The sequence below is a fragment of the Mus musculus genome, chromosome X (assembly GCF_000001635.26).
Source record: "Mus musculus strain C57BL/6J chromosome X, GRCm38.p6 C57BL/6J".
NCBI classification, from domain to species: domain Eukaryota; kingdom Metazoa; phylum Chordata; class Mammalia; order Rodentia; family Muridae; genus Mus; species Mus musculus.
The window spans coordinates 72,590,407-72,607,481 of record NC_000086.7 but is presented as its reverse complement, the minus strand read 5'-3'; the positions used below and the strand labels follow the sequence as shown (position 1 = coordinate 72,607,481).

At 35.9% G+C, this 17,075-nt stretch overlaps 1 protein-coding gene and 1 non-coding gene across 6 annotated transcripts in view; both read left to right on the top strand.

Moving 5' to 3' along the window:
- The window catches only part of Gabra3 (gamma-aminobutyric acid (GABA) A receptor, subunit alpha 3), a 224,244-nt gene that overhangs the window by 49,438 nt on the left and 157,731 nt on the right, over positions 1–17,075 (top strand). The gene's annotated exons all lie outside the window — the stretch shown is intronic.
- Positions 15,903–15,982, top strand: Mir105 (microRNA 105). The gene has a single exon (NR_030546.1). It is a non-coding gene; the product is annotated as a microRNA 105 (primary transcript).

The following is a 17,075-nucleotide window of genomic DNA, read 5'->3' as shown; positions in this document are numbered from 1 at the left end:
TAAAAATTGGGTTATTTGGTTTTTGGTGTGTAATTTCTTGAATTCTTTATAAAGATTGGATACCAGCCCTTTGTGGGATACAGGGTTGATGAAGATCTTTTGCCATTCTGTAAGTTGACATTTTGTCCTATTGATGGTGTCTTTTGCATTAAAGAAGATTTTTATTTTCATGAGGTCCCATTTATTAACTGTTGATTTTTGTTGCTAAGCTGTTGGCATTTTGCTTGGGAAGGTGTCCCTCTGTACCAATATGTTATTGGCTATTCTCTACTCTCTCTTATATCAGATTTAATGCACTTGGTCTTTGATCCACTTGGACTTGATTTTCATTCAGGGTGCTAGATATGTATCTCTTTGCATTATTCAAAAATGCATATATGCAGTTAGACTGGCACCATTTGTTGAAGATACTTTCTTTTTTTTTCTATTGTATGACTTTGTTAAAAATCAAGTATATGTGGGTATATGGGCTTACTTCTGGGTGTTTCATTAAATTTCATTGATGAGCTTGTCTGTTTTTATGCCAATACTATGCTGTTTTTATTACTATTGCTCTGTAGTACAGCTTAAATCAGTGATGGTAATACCTTCGGAAGTTCTTATTTTGTACAGGATTGTCTTAGCTATCATGGGTTTTTTGTTTTTCCGTATGATGTTGAGTATTGCTTTTTCAAAGTCTGTAAAGAATTGTGTTAGAATTTGTATGGGAATCCCATTGAATCTGTAGACTACTTTTGGTAAGGTGGCCATTTTTACTATATTAATCCTACTCATCCATGAGCATAGGAGATCATTCCATCTCCTGATATCCTCCTCAATTTCTCTCTTCAGAGACTTGAAGTTCTTGTCACACAGATCGTCTACTTGATCTAAGATATTTTATATTTTTGTGACTATTTTAAAGGGTATTGTTTCCCTAATTTCTTTCTCAGCCAATTTATTGTTTGTATAGAGGAGGGCTACTATTTTTTTAGTTAATTTTGTATCTGGCCACTTTGCTGAAGGTGTTTATCAACTTTAGGGCTTGTCTTGTAGAATTCTTGGAGTTACTTATGTATACTATCATATCAGCTGCAAATAGCTGAGAGTATTGTTCTCTTAGTTTCTAATTGATTTATGTCCTGAGTTGATTATTTCCTACTGTCTACTCCTCCTGGGTTTGTTTGCTTCTCTTTGTTCTAGAGCTTTCATGTTGATGCTAATTTGCTAGTATGAAATCTCTCCAATTTCTTTATAAAGGCACTTAGTGCCATGAACTTTCCTCTTAGCACTACTTTCATTGTGTCCCATAAGTTTGGGTATGTTTTTGCATTCATTTTCATTGAATTCTAGAAAGTCTTAAATTTATTTATTTCTTCTCTGACCCAGTGGTCATTGAGTTATTCAATTTCCATAAGTTTGTAAGTTTTCTGTTGTTTCTGTTGTTATTGATATCCAGCATGAATTCATGGTGGTCTAAGTGTGGAGGGTTGTTTCAGTTTTCTTGTATATGTTGAGACTTGCTTTGTTGACAGAGTATATGGTCAATTTTGGAGAAGGTTCTATGAGGTGTTGAGAAGAAGGTACATTCTTTTGTGTTTTGGTGAAATGTTCTATTGATATCCATTAGGTCCATTTGAATCATAACATCTGTTAGTTTCACTATTTCTCTGTTTAGTTTCTGCTTGGATGACCCCATTGGTGAGAGTGGGGTGTTGAAGACTCCCACTATAAATGTGTGTGGGTTGATGTGAGATTTAAACTTTAGCAATGTTTTCTTTTTCTTTTAAACAAATGTGTGTGTACTTGTATTTGGGGTATAGATATTCAGAATTGAGACATGATCTCTGTGGATTTTTCTTTTGATATATATGAAGTGTTTCTCCCCCCTCTTTGGATTAATTAGGGTTAATTAATATATAATAAAATAAGTCTATTTTATTAGATATTAGAATGGCTACTCCCTTGCTTCTTGTTCCAGCCCTTTAATGTGAGGTAATTTCTGTCATTTTTGCTGAGGTGTGTTTCTTGTATGCAGCAGAATGATGGATTCTGTTTATGCATCTACTCTGTTAGCCCATGTTTTTATTGGGAAATTGAGACCACTGGTGTTGAGATATTAATGACCAAATGAGTGGTAATTCCTGTTATTTTGGTGTTGGTGGTGGTAGTGTGTATATGTGTGTGTTTGTGTGTGTGTGTTGGTTTTATTGGTGTGAAATTATTTATTTCTTGTGTTTTCTTGTGTGATAGATAGGCTCACTGGGTTGGAGTTTTACTTTGTATCTCCTGTGTAGGGCTAAATTTGTGGACAGATAATTTTTAAATTTGGACGTTGTCATGGGGATATCTTGTTTTCTCTATCTATGGTGATTAAAAGTTTTTCTTTGCATAGTAGTCTGAACTATCATCTGTGGCCTCTTCAAGTCTGCAGGATATCTGCCTAGGCACTTCTGACTTAGAATCTCTATTGAGAAATCAGGTGTAATTCTCATAAGTCTACCTTTATATGTTACTTGGCCCCCTTTCCCTTGCAACTTTTAATATTCTTTCTATTTTCTGTACACTTAGTGTTTTAATTCTTATGTTGCAGGGGGATTTTTTTTTCTGGTTCAATCTATTTTGTGTTCTGTAAGCTTCTTGTATATTTATAGGCATCTCCTTCTTTAGGTTAGGGAAATTTTCTTTTATGATTTTGTTGAAAATATTTTCTGGTCCTTTGAGATGGGGATCTTCTTCTATTCCTTTCCTTTCATAGTGTTCAAAATTCCCTGGATGGTTTATGTCAGAAAAAAATTAGATTTAATGTTTTCTTTGATCTATGTATTGATGTCTTCTATTTTATCTTCTACACCTGAGATTCTCTCCTTCATCTCTTGTATTCTGTTGGTGATGCTTGTATCTGTTGTTCCTGCTCTCTTCCTTTCCCTAGGTTTGCCAACTCCAGGAATCCCTCATTTTGTATTTTCTTTATTGTTTCTATTTCCATTTTCAGGTCTTGAACAGTTTTATTCATTTCCTTCACGTGTTTGATTGCATTTTCCTGGATTTTTAAAAAGGGATTTGTTCATTAGCTCATTAAAGCCCTCAATTATCTTCAAGATTGGATTTAAAGTCATTTTTTTTGTGTTTCAGCTGTGTTAGGATATCAAGGGCTTGCTGTAGTAGGATAGCTAGACTCTCCTGATACCATATTGCCCTGGCTCTTGTTGTTTGTGTTCTTATGTGGGTCTTAAGGCATCTGGTTATCCCTGGTGCTAGTAGATCTCAGGGAGTGCAGGTTGAACTGTGGGCTGGAAAATGGAGTTCAGGGGACAGGATGCAGCTTACAGCTGTTAGGCATGCTTTCAGGAGACTTAGTAGATAGTGGTTGAGGGAGAGTTTTGACATGATTTTTCTCTGCTGTTGGCAGGCCTTTGGGAATGCAGGTAGAGTTATGGGCTGGAAAATAGAATGTAGGGGACAGGGTGTATTTTGCCACTGTAGGCTGTTTCCCAGGGAGACCTGGCAGGAAAGGGTTCTGGGGTGGGGTCATACCTGCTTGTCCAGGTGCTGGCAGGCCTTCAGAAAAGCAAGCAGAGCTGTGAGCCCGAAATTAGAGCTCAGGGGATAGGGCACAGCTTACTGCTATTAAATGTGCTCCCAAGGGGAACCACCAGGCAGGGTATTGTGGGAGGAGCAGGGGTCTCACCTGGTTGTCTCTGATGCCAGCAGGTCTCCAGGAATGCAAGAAGAGCAATTTTTTTCTTTTATGTCAAATTTTTCTTAGGTTTTAGAAAATGATGCTAGCTTTAAAACACGAATGAAAACAATTAGTTGTACATTCTAGAAGACATTATGTAATAGTGAGGCTATTTATTCTTTGCATGTGTAGAGGAACTCACTGTTAATGCCATCTGGACTTCAAGTTTTCTTTGGGGAGTATATTTAGTTGCATAGCCAATTTTTTTATGTAGTTGAAGGAATATTTAGATTATATATTTTCTTCTGTCAGTGTTGTTTTTTGAAATGTCCATCTAAAATTTCACATTATTGGCATAAAGATATCCATTTTAAATCAATTGGATATACAAATGTGCCCTCCTTCCCATTCCCAGCACTGGGCTTTTGTTTGTTTTTAAAGTTATTTATCAGTCTTCAAGATGACGTTTATTGTTATTTGTTCTTTTCTATTTTATTACAAGATTTTTATTTCATTAATTTAAATTTAATATTTATTATATTTTCTTTGGTTTACCTTGATTGTTTCTCCAGTTGTATATTGTATGTTGGTTAGGAGCAGAAGTTCATGTCCATTAAATAATAAGTTTTCTAATTGTTAATTTTCAAATATACTCCACCATGGCAATAAACTTCACTCTCATAATGAATCTATTGTTTCTCAGACTTTTCATTTGCTATATATCTGTTTTCATGTCATACAAGGTATTTTTAGACTTCATTTTTCTTTTTAATTGCTTAATTTCTTATTCAAATTTATTTTATATTCAACTTTTCTTTCTTTTCTTTTCGTCTTCTTTTGTTTCCTGATGCAAAATCTTACTTTGTAGCTCAAGGAAGCTTCAAACTTGTTTGTAATGCAGGCTAGCTTTTAAGTTGCAATCCTCCTACCTCAGCCTCACAAATACTGGGGTTACAGATATGTGCCACCACAGCAGGTTAGAATTGTGCTTTACAAACACTTGTATGCTGGACATAGCTTCTTGGTTGGAAGCAGGAGTTTATGTCCATTTTCTCCAATCAAAAGTGGAGTGAGGAAAATACCTAATTAAAAAAAAAGTGGAGTGCTTTTGATTTGAACCTATGTCGGCCCTGTTCATGCTGCTGTAGTTTCTGTGAAAAAAATATATATCAGTTTTGTTGTGTCTGGAAGATACTGTTTGCTCGGTGACATCTATCCCCTCTGGCTTTTATGGTTTTCTGCCTCATCTTCTGTATATGTCAATGAATTCTCATTATTTTGTAGGACATCAGAATAATACAGCACCTGGATTACATGTGAGATTTTGGTTTTGTTTTTAGTATATCAAAATTCTATTGGTTTTAAATTATTCCTTGTAATTTATGTTTGAATACGTTATTTTAAATAAAAATGGAAAAGGTCCTGGTTACATTATTTTTATTTTTTCAATTTTGAAATAATTCATAGAAAATGAATTCATGGAAAGATACATAAACAATTCAAAGATCTTTATGAACTCCTCACCAATTTTACTTTAGTATATGCAGCTATATAAGGATTTTTTATATGTAGCCAGTTTTGAGTATCTGTGGGTATACTTCTATGCAGCCTAATCATATGCAGACACAAAGACATATATATTTGTGAAGACATTACTACAATCAAGGTATAGAGTTGAAACTCTGTCATGTTACCCAATTCCAGTAGTATCTATCCATCTCTTTCATTCAAACCAGTAATACGTTCTCCATCTCTCTATATACTCTTGCCAGTTTAATAATATTATAAAATTTTAATTACACATTATATAACCTTTTGAAATTGACTTTAAAAATTTAATAGACTATATTTTAGACCAGTTCTAGGTTTACAGAAAACTGAGCAAACAGTACAATTTTCTTCTATGTTTTTTCTATTATTGAGTATTAGTGTGATGTATTTATTATTATTGGTGCATCTGTTCTTAAAGCAATATTGTTAACTACATAGCTTGTAATGTATAATGTTATATTTGCACAACTACAGAGCATTTTCACTTATTGAAATTCTGTGTATTCTATACATCACTCTTCTTCTCTTGACATTTTAAACTTTATATAGTTTTTACTAGAATGTCATATAATTGGCTAGTCTTTTTGACTTAAGGATAGACATGTCAGGTTCTTTCAGAGTTGCCTTTGTGGATTCACAATTCATTCATTTTTGGTAACAAATGATATTTAATTATATGAATGTGTCACAGGGCATTCATTTCTATAAGTATGTACTGATTGCCTCCAACTTTCAGTCATTATATATAAAGCTGATGTCAACATTTATGTATAGACTTTCATATGTATATAGGTTTTCAACTTACTTGGATAAATATCCAAAAGTTTAAAACCTTTATTATATTTGGGAATATGTTTGGATTTGAAAGTAACTGCCAGTTTTTGAAAGTTATCCTCTCATCTTTCATTCTCACCAGTAATGAATGAGCTCTGCTATTTCTCCATACCCTTAATAAGCATTTGGTGTTTTCAAAGTCTTGTATTTCAACCATTCTTACAAAAGGAAAGACTAAGTCATGGTTGTTTGAATTTGCACTTTGTAATGCCATATGATGCTAAGAAAATTCTTTATTCTCTATGATGAGATATTGATGTCTTCTGCATGATCTCTTTGAGTTCACTGCAAATTGGTCCTTGTATCAGTAATCATTTTCTCTCAGTGCTGAGCTTTATTCTGAAGAAGGAGAATAGTTGAATTTGTTTATCTAATGAAATTTTTTTTTGTGTTGTCCTAATTTTGGAACTGTTAAGACTAGATCTAGAGGAAGATACCTGACTTTGCTCTCTGGCTTCCACACACAGACATACAAATGCTTGAGTATCCACATGAGCAAGCAAACATACTTGTGCATACATTACATACATGCTCACACAAAGTCTAAATATATGTTTACATGTTTGCAAAAAATACTATAAGCCTTCAAAAATCTATTGGTTATCATGTGCAGTGACAGAAATCTTCAAATATTTTAAATTTTACAGTCACATTAATGTATATACATTTCTGTTAACAACTAACTATTACAAAATTGTGTTCTTAAAACTAACTGTACAGCAAAATGAAAAAAATAATAGGGCTAGTATTAATATCAGTGTGCAGATTTTTTAGTGTATGTTAGTCTGTGTTTGTTAGTTAGTTATAGGAATCTGGCCTTGCTTTACTTTCAGCCTTTCCATTTTCCCCTTTCCACTGTCATTTCTTGCTATACTGCTTAAGATTCCACTGTCATTGTAAGAGTTTTGAGAATAAACACTGTGACGCTGATTATAACAGGAAAATAGCCATTTTTCAACGTTAAAAAGGCTTTTGGTTAAACTTTTCTTCAAATATTCTTTATAATGTTGGAATATCAACCATTTGTAGTTTGCATAATTCTTAAAAAGTTACTACATCTTTTGATTTACTTGTGAGTATGTGTGCATGTGTATCATGACATACTTGTGGAGGTCAACTTGTAGAAGTTAGTAGTTCTTTGCTTTCATTTTGTGGGTCCTGGGGGTCAGACTCAGGTCATAAGGCTTTGTAGCAAGCATATTTAATGGTGGAGCGAGCTTGCTGGCTTACAATCTCATGTTTCTAATTTTATACTTTTTTGGTCTTTCAAATCATGACTGATTTATTATCCAGTAGACTGATGGCTCAGTGCTCATAGTGTTGTTTCGGTTATTTAATTCTTACTTGAAACAAATGTTAGTTCTTTTCTGCCCCTGGAAAAGATTTTACTTTGAAAAAAAAAATCTTTAGTTCTATTTGTGGCATACTATCAGTTACTTGCCATAAAGTCAATAACTATGTAATGGGCTATCTCATTTATAATTTGTTATTATATTTGACTGTCTACATTTTTAAAATTTTCTTTAATTATGACTATATAATTGTTCAAGTTGGAGATTTTTTGATCCTAAGGATAGCTTTGACCTAGGAAATAAGTGGTCATATTCTTGTTTAATACTTAGTTGATATTCCTTTGGCTTATATAATTTTCCATCTGGAAGTTTAGTTATTATATTAACTGATTTTTTCATTGCTATGACCAAATTATTGACAAAAGTATCTGAAGGGAGACATTTATTTTGTGACAGGCACGAAAAGAACTTATAGTATGGCTTGCTCATGTCTCAGCAAGGAATGTCTCAGTCAGAAACAGGAATTCTCTAGCCAGAGCCAGAAGAAGATATCCTTGAAACTCAACCTTAGCAACCCACTTCTGTCATCTGGGTCACAGTTTCACAGATTCTACTTTCATATCAAAACAATGTTACCAGCCGAGGACTACGTGTTAAACTACATGAGCCTCTGTGGGACATTTTCCACCATTGTCTAGTTTGACTCATTCATCCTTCAAAAAACAAAACAAAACAAACAAACAAACAAACAAACAAACAAACAAAACCTGGGATCTATTTGCAAATGAAGGACTTTAAACTCAGAGACAATATATAATCTACTCCATAAATTTATCTTTGCAGCAAAAGAGATACCATGTGGTGGTTTTCTACCTGGGTGTACAGATGAGGTTAGGGTGCTGTAGAGATCAGCATTTGCTCATGGCATTGATTTAGTCTGTACAGAGGGAAAGCTGGTGTGTTTGTTCCCCTCTATACATCAGTTTCTGGCATACAAATTGTGCATTGGTTCACCATTTACTTAGATGCAAATAGTATTCCTGGGGGTGAACTTTTAGTCTTGAGTTTCTTTATTTGGATATATTAAAATACCTTAGATAACCTTTGTTTTTGTTACCCATGGTTGCTTTCTAATTTCAAGTATCATGCTCGGTTTCTATCTGAGATACTTGAACTTTGAAATAAACTGAACTGTAGAGCTCCGTTGGGAGGGGTATGTGAGTAAGCTGAAGAGGCAGGAAGCAGGGAAGAGGATTAATGGCTTTGGCTGAAACCAAAGCACCCTGGGTTTAAGAACTACATGGTTTTTGTTCTTTGGACAGCTATATCAGATTTTTAAATCCCTTAGTGCTGGTTTGTACATGGCATTATCCAAATCTCTCTATCGTACATTCTCTGCTGCTCTCTTAAAATGCTTTCCCACCAGATCCATAGTGAAATTATATTTCTTGCACATGCTTAGGATTGGTTTCTAGAAACAAGGCTGGCTCTTTGTTATATGGGAGATATCAAATAGCAAATTGGCCAAGAAGTATTTCTTTCCCTCCTAAAAATATAACTGAATTCTCTCCAATCCTATGGGCACCTTCAACTTTAAATGAACTAGGAAAATACTATGTAACCAAAATTATTCAATTTGAGCTTAGTTTTTTTTTTCTCTAACATTCTGGTATTGCTTTCTGAGCAAGTAAAAATCTCTTCATATTTTAGATTTATATCTTTTTAGGTTGAAACTTTCTTATCATTCCTACATATCCTGATTGGGTTAAGGATAAAATATGATAACAGATGCCAAAGTATATCATGAATATACAGAAATTATTATTAGAACAACATAATCACTGATTGCATACCTATCATATATTATCTACTTTAGTCAAATATATATAATCAACAATTATATTTGTATTTTATCAACAATTATATTTGTCTTTTAAATCATTTTACAATAAAAAAGAAACAAAAAATTACCCTTCTCTCAGAGATGGAGACAAGTGTATTAATTTTTTATCACTGATATAAAAACCTATCACAACTAGCACACTTTAAAGCAATAAACATTGAAAAAATAGATTTAAAAAGTCTGTAAAGTTAAAATGCTATCAACAATGTGTTGTTTCTAGAAGCTTTGATGACAAATTTGCTTCCAAGATTGCTCAAATTATTGATAGATTTCATTTTTAGTGATTGCTGAACTCAGGTCGCAATTTTCTTGCTGGCCATTGGCCAGAGCATTTTCTTAGCTTTTCAAGGTCACCTATATTTGCTTTTCATGGATCTTTTTATCTTCAAAGCAGCAGTTAGTTCTCACCACTTTAGACTCTCTTCCGGTTTTTATTCTGTGTTGCTTTTCTCCTTTAAAGGACCCACTTGGAGAATATAAGGTATTCCCTTTATGTTAAACATATTAGATTATCATTTATTACCATCTGCAAAGGCACTTTGGCAATGTGATCTTAACATATACAGAGGTGTGATATTAGTGAATAAAGATCATGGGAAATATCATGATACTATGTTAAGAGAACCATTTTTTGTGTTCAATTTTAATATGTATGTTTGTAGACATACAATTAAAATAAAAGTAATAAAAGTAATTAATGCCACCAAACACAATGGGCTATGATTATCTTTTAAGGCACTTGGATCATCTATTCAAGTACTTTTTGCACCCCCTTTTCCCTCCCCCTCGTCTTTCCCTCCCAGGCCCCTTCCTCCCTCTACCTCCGGTGATTATTTTGTTCCCCCTTCTAAGTAGGATTGAAGCATCCATACTTTGGTCTTCCTTCTTGTTAAGTTTCATGTGGTCTGTGAGTTGTATCGTGGGTATCCTGAGCGTTTGGGCTAATATCCACTTATCAGTGAGTGCATACTATGTGTGTTCTTTTGTGACTGATTTCCTCACTCAGGATGATATTTTCTAGTTCCATATGCCTATGAATTTCATGAAGTCAAGTACATTTTGTTTTATTTGTTTTATAATTTTATTTCTAATTGTATAATTGACAGCTTCCACATAAAGACTGTCTACCCCAGTGTCATGGTTGTTTATTACTGTGGCTTTTTATATTTAATGCTGCACTTAGTCCTCATGTTTTACTACATTTTCCTGATTCTGAACCTCCTCTATGGTCCTTGAGTTGGCTTGTTAGTTTGTATTCTGCTATTTTAAACCAGTTTATCATCATCAGTAACACCAGTGTTACTGCATTATAAACAGCAAAGCAAACAGACATCGTGTCTGATAATATAGTTTTGATGCTGCTAGTGTGTAGCTTCTCTGACATTGCTAGTGACATGATCTTATGGAAAGCTCCCTGTTCCTCTGGATTTTACAGTCTTTCCAGTTCCTCTTCAGAGCTGATCCCTGAGCATTAACTGCAGGGATTGTATTGTAGATGTGCCAATTTGGACTGAGCAACACACGCATTTACTACTTTTTAAATATCAACTTGAACTATTGGATCTATAATTATATCACTCACTCATTTCTCATATTAACTCACATTAATTTGTTTTTCTTGTCTAGTCTCATTTATCGATTTTGCTGATTTTTATTTTTTGATTCTTTTTTTATTTTATTGGATATTTTATTTATTTGCATTTCAAATATTATCCCCTTTCCAGGTCCCCTATCCCAACTCCCCTCTCCCTGCCTCTATGAGGGTGCTCCCCCATTCACCCACCCACCCACTCCTGTCTTCCTGCCCTGGCATTCCCCTACACTGGGGCATCAGGCCTTCACAGGACCAAGGGCCTCTCCTCCCACTGATGACCGACACGGCCATCCTCTGCCACATATGTGGCTGGAGCCACGGGTCCCTCCATGTGTACTCTTTGGTTGTGGTCCAGTCCCTGGGACCTACGGGGGGTCTGGCCAGTTGACACTGTGTGTGTGTGTACTCTATGTGAGATACACACACACACATACATACATACATACATACATACATAATACATACATACAGAGAGACAGAGACAGAGAGACAGAGAGGGAGAATATGTGTGTGTGCCTCTCTCTCCCTCTCTCTCTCTCTCTCTCTCTCTCTCTCTCTCTCTCTCTCTCTGTGTGTGTGTGTGTGTGTGTGTGTGTGTGTGTGTGTGTGGTCAATTCTGGGTGTTCTGTTCTGCCACTCTGACTTTTGGAGATTTTTTTTCTGAAATTGGAGCAGCTCCTGATTGGCTAGACAGTCTGGCCAGCAAACTCCGGGGAACAATCTTCTCAACAGATGTGTGCTGCCATGCCCTGCTTCTACCTGAGTGCTCAGAGTCCCAACCCCCATTTTTATAGCTGTGTGACAAGAGCATTGCTGACTATCTCTCTTCAGAACCAGGTTGACCTTTAGAGAACTGTAGTTTGGCTTTGTTAATTTTATAATATGTTCTTGTGTATTACTGATTACTAAAAAAATTAAGAGCTTATGCACATGACATTACTATAAATCAGCATGCTGTGTTATGCTGGCAGCAACCCCAAATGCTTTGTATTACTGTATCTCTTGAATGCATTGCTTTCTGGTGCATAACTATAGTTTAATGCTTATTGATAAGTTCTCATTCTAATACATAATTGTTACTATAGTACAATATGGATGTCAAGTTACTGATCACCTCACAGGTGCTGAAGTTTGTCTTTTGGAACAATACCATTCACTATTGTCTCCAAGGGCTATGAACACAAAATATAATTGCACCCTTATTTGCTCATATTTCTAGAGGCTATAACTGCAAAATGAAAATATTGGCAGGGCTATGCTATTTTTGCAGGTTCTGTGGAAAAATTTAATAGCTTTTGTTAGCTTCAAGAATTTCTTGGCTTGTGGCATCATCACTAGCTCTGTTGAGACATGCTGTTATCTTTTTTGTTGTTGTTCAAATTTCACTCTGTTTTTTATACAGACAGTAGTCACTGGATTTGTGGACCATGCAAACATATTACTGCATTTTCTGTTGATAAAATAGAATAGATGTGATTGAGTTATTTATAAATAAAGGAAGCTTATTTACCTCATAGCTCTAGAGCATGGAAATCCAAGAGAAGATAGTCATAGCTGAAGATAGCCTTAGGCTACATCCAACATGATGGTAAAACAGTAGGGATATAGAAACATGTAAAAGAGAGAAAGCTCTAGGAGCACATTCAGTTTATGACCCAGACCTGCAACACCTATACCACTTCCGTGAGATTGATCCACAATCTAAAGAATAAAAAAAAATAAACTAATCCCATTTAGCTTCTTTTTTTTTCTTCTTTAATATTTTTAATTAGGTATTTTCCTCATTTACATTTCCAATGCTATCCCAAAAGTCCCTCATACCCTCCCTCCCACTCCCTTACCCACCCACCCCCACTTTTTGTCCCTGGTGTTCCCCTGTACTGAGGCATATAAAGTATGCATGACCAATGGGCCTCTCTTTCCACTGATGGCCGACTAGGCCATCTTCTGATACATATGCAGCTAGAGTCAAGAGCTCTGGGGTACTGGTTAGTTCATATTGTTGTTCCACCTATAGAGTTGCAGATCCCTTTAGCTCCTTGGGTACTTTCTCTAGCTCCTCCATTGGGAGCTCTGTGATCGATCCAATAGCTGACCATGAGCATCCACTTCTGTGTTTGCTAGGCCCTGGCATAGCCTCACAAGAGACAGCTATATCAGGTTACTTTCAGCAAAATCTTGCTAGTGTGTGCAATGGTGTCAGCATTTGGAAGCTGATTATGGGATGGATCCCTGGATATGGCAGTCTCTAGATGGTCCATCCTTTTGTCTCTGCTCCAAACTTTGTCTCTGTAACTCCTTCCATGGGTGATTGTTTCCAATTCTAAGAAGAGGCAAAGTGTCTACACTTTGGTCTTCGTTCTTCTTGAGTTTCATGTGTTTAGCAAATTGTATCTTATATCTTGGGTATTCTAAGTTTCTGGGCTAATATCCACTTATCAGTGAGTACATATCATTTGAGTTCTTTTGTGATTGTGTTACCTCACTCAGGATGATGCCCTCTAGGTCCAACCATTTGCCTAGGAACTTCATAAATTCATTCTTTTTAATAGCTGAGTAGTACTCCATTGTGTAAATGTACCACATTTTCTGTATCCATTCCTCTGTTGTGGGGCATCTGGGTTCTTTCCAGCTTCTGGCTATTATAAATAAGGCTGCTATGAACATAGTGGAGCATGTGTCCTTCTTACCGGTTGGAACATCTTCTGGATATATGCCCAGGAGAGGTATTGCAGGATCCTCCGGTAATACTATGTCCAATTTTCTGAGGAATCGCCAGACTGACTTCCAGAGTGGTTGTATAAGCCTGCAATCCCACCAACAATGGAGCTAAAACCATCCAGTGGAAAAAACACAGCATTTTCAAGAAATGGTGCTGGCACAACTGGTGGTTATCATGTAGAAGAATGTGACTTGATCCATTCCTATCTCCTTGTACTAAGGTCAAATCTAAGTGGATCAAGGAACTCCACATAAAACCAGAGACACTGAAACTTATAGAGGAGAAAGTGGGGAAAAGCCTCGAAGATATGGGAACAGGGGAAAAAATTCCTGAATAGAACAGCAATGGCTTGTGCTGTAAGATCGAGAATTGACAAATGGGACCTCATAAAACTGCAAAGCTTCTGTAAGGCAAAAGACACCGTCAATAAGACAAAAAGGCCACCAACAGATTGGGAAAGGATCTTTACCTATAAATCAGATAGGGGACTAATATCCAATATATATAAAGAACTCAAGAAGGTAGACTCCAGAAAATCAAATGACCCCATTAAAAAATGGGGCTCAGTGCTAAACAAAGAATTCTCACCTGAGGGATACCGAATGGCTGAGAAGCACCTGAAAAAATGTTCAGAATCCTTAATCATCAGGGAAACGGTGAGATTCCACCTCACACCAGTCAGAATGGCTAAGATCAAAAATTCAGGTGACAGCAGATGCTGGCGAGGATGTGGAGAAAGAGGAACACTCCTTTCAGCTTCTTAAAAGGCCATGTATTCTAACATTTCACAGTAACTTTCAGATTTCAATATGAGTTTCAGGTGTAAGACATACTCAAATGTTTATAGCATAACTTCATGTTGAGTTTACTACCAGAAGACTCAGTTGCATATGAGATCACAACCACAGGTATTGAGAATGATAACTTCAAAATCTCTTTGGAGAGGACATAATTCAATTCATAACAGCCTCTGTACTTGAAGACATACGCTTTTGTATTGTGGCTTTTAATTTTTTTTAAATTTCATTAAGTTAAGTTTGATTTGTATACACACATACACTCACACACATATAGTCATTTTTTACTTTGTAACTATAAATATATAGTTCCAGAATGCAAATATATATATACATACACACACACACACACACACATACATATTCTTGGGTATAAGTCTTTTACTACATATTTGCAATCCAAATGGAGGTCTAGAAAAGGGCATCAGATTCCCTGGAAATAGAGTTATAACTAATTGTGTTTTAAAGGTATGAATCATAATTAAGAACTCAAGGTTAAGATGTTCATCTGAACATTTAGCACAAGGTTTCATTTTGTACCGTTTACCTCTTCTCTTGACTGAAAACTTTATTTTGTTTGTGGATGTTGAATTGAGCTTATCTTTCTGTCTCGACCCACTACTGTAGTTTATCTGATTGCTTATTATATGTGTACACTATCAACCACTATTGTTATCTGAAGATACATGATGGAAACTACTAACCCATCCTAAGTATAAAAGACAAAAAAATTCATGATTTCCTTCGGAATATAGAATGATTTGCATTAGTATGAATATTAGTTGTAATATTGTGGCCAGTAGATCTTGTACAGGGAAGGATCCCTCAGTTTATGCTGACTGCTCATATACAGTTTCTATTATCAATACTAATAGTTGTTTCTTCATATAATGGGATACCTTTGATTTTTTTTTTACCAGAAACAAGCACAAATCCACATATGCCATGGCCTGATTTCATGTAACTTGATTTGGTTTCATTGTCATCCTCTTGAAGCAGAGGTATCCATTGCTTATATACTTTTCTTATTAGCATACCATGTCTGAGTAATAATCACATCACGGTTTATTTCTGTAATTTGTCGACATGTACTGGTATTACAATTAGTAGCCTGTGTTCTGTAGGTGTACGGCTATATATTAGAAACATATATTCCAAGACTTTTTCTTACATTTTAGTCATCTAAGCATCCTATACTATTCAGTTATTCTCTTAGACCAATGGCATGCATTCATTCTTTTAATAAAGTTGAATGGAGTTTATTATTTTATTATTTTTGGCATCACATGCATTTCATTTTTCATATGTGAACTGAGTCATTATCCAAAATGGTTACATAACTAAAAATTTTCAGTCACGTGTTTGAAGTTGTTATACGATTTGTATACATAATGACAGTCTGTTTTTTTCAGAAATGGAATATTTTGCTCCTTTCATGTTAATCTGTACACTGTGTGCTTTCCTACTAATATGAGTTTCTCTCTCCTTTGTCATTGATGTCTTCGCCTGTAACATGGCATTAACACCTGTTGCAAGATGCTCTGTGTGTGCATTTTAGCCAAGTGCTCAGATGCTTGTGGTGGCTGCTTATGCACCACGAATGCTTGAGCATGTGCTATGGTACCTACTTTTACAACATTGCCATCTGCTTCTGGAACAAAGCCATTCATTACTCTGTTTTTAAACCATGTTCCATGGCTGTCTGTCAGGTGACTCACAGCATATTGTCATTTATTATTGTACTTAAAACGGTGGGCGGTGAAGCCAAAATATTTGTGTTTGAATTTGAAAGTATTGATTGTTAACTGTGGGGTCTTGAATACCTCAAATTGCATTTCTGTTCTTTTATTTCCACAAAATGCCAAAGATGTCTCATAAATCTGTACATATTAATACATGATTGCATTTCCAACACTGAGTAGAATGTTGTGAAGTATATGTGACAACAGTAATGGTGGTGCTGATATGATATTCCTTGATTTCTTGTCATGGGTGCCAGTCTCAGTTCTGCAGCTAATGTACATGTCTTTATGGTAAAACAATGATACTTGCAATAGTGTTTTTTTTTTCTTCCATTTTTTATTAGGTATTTAGCTCATTTACATTTCCAATGCTATACCAAAAGTCCCCCATACCCACCCACCCCCACTCCCCTACCCACCCACTCCCCCTTTTTGGCCCTGGCGTTACCCTGTACTGGGGCATATAAAGTTTGCGTGTCCAATGGGCCTCTCTTTCCAGTGATGGCCGACTAGGCCATCTTTTGATACATATGCAGTTAGAGTCAAGAGCTCCGGGATACTGGTTAGTTCATTATGTTGTTCCGCCTATAGGGTTGCAGATCCCTTTAGCTCCTTGGGTACTTTCTCTAGCTCCTCCATTGGGAGTCCTGTGATCCATCCATTAGCTGACTGTGAGCATCCACTTCTGTGTTTTCTAGGCCCCGGCATAGTCTCACAAGAGACAGCTACATCTGGGTCCTTTCAGCAAAATCTTGCTAGTGTATGCAATGGTGTCAGCGTTTGGATGCTGATTATGGGGTGGATCCCTGGATATGGCAGTCTCTACATGGACCATCCTTTCATCTCAGCTCCAAACTTTGTCTCTGTAACTCCTTCCCAGGGTGTTTTGTTCCCTATTCTAAGGAGGGGCATAGTGTCCACACTTCAGTTTTAAAGACTGTGGCATAAGCTTATGCAATGGAGTGCTGACTCTCTTTGA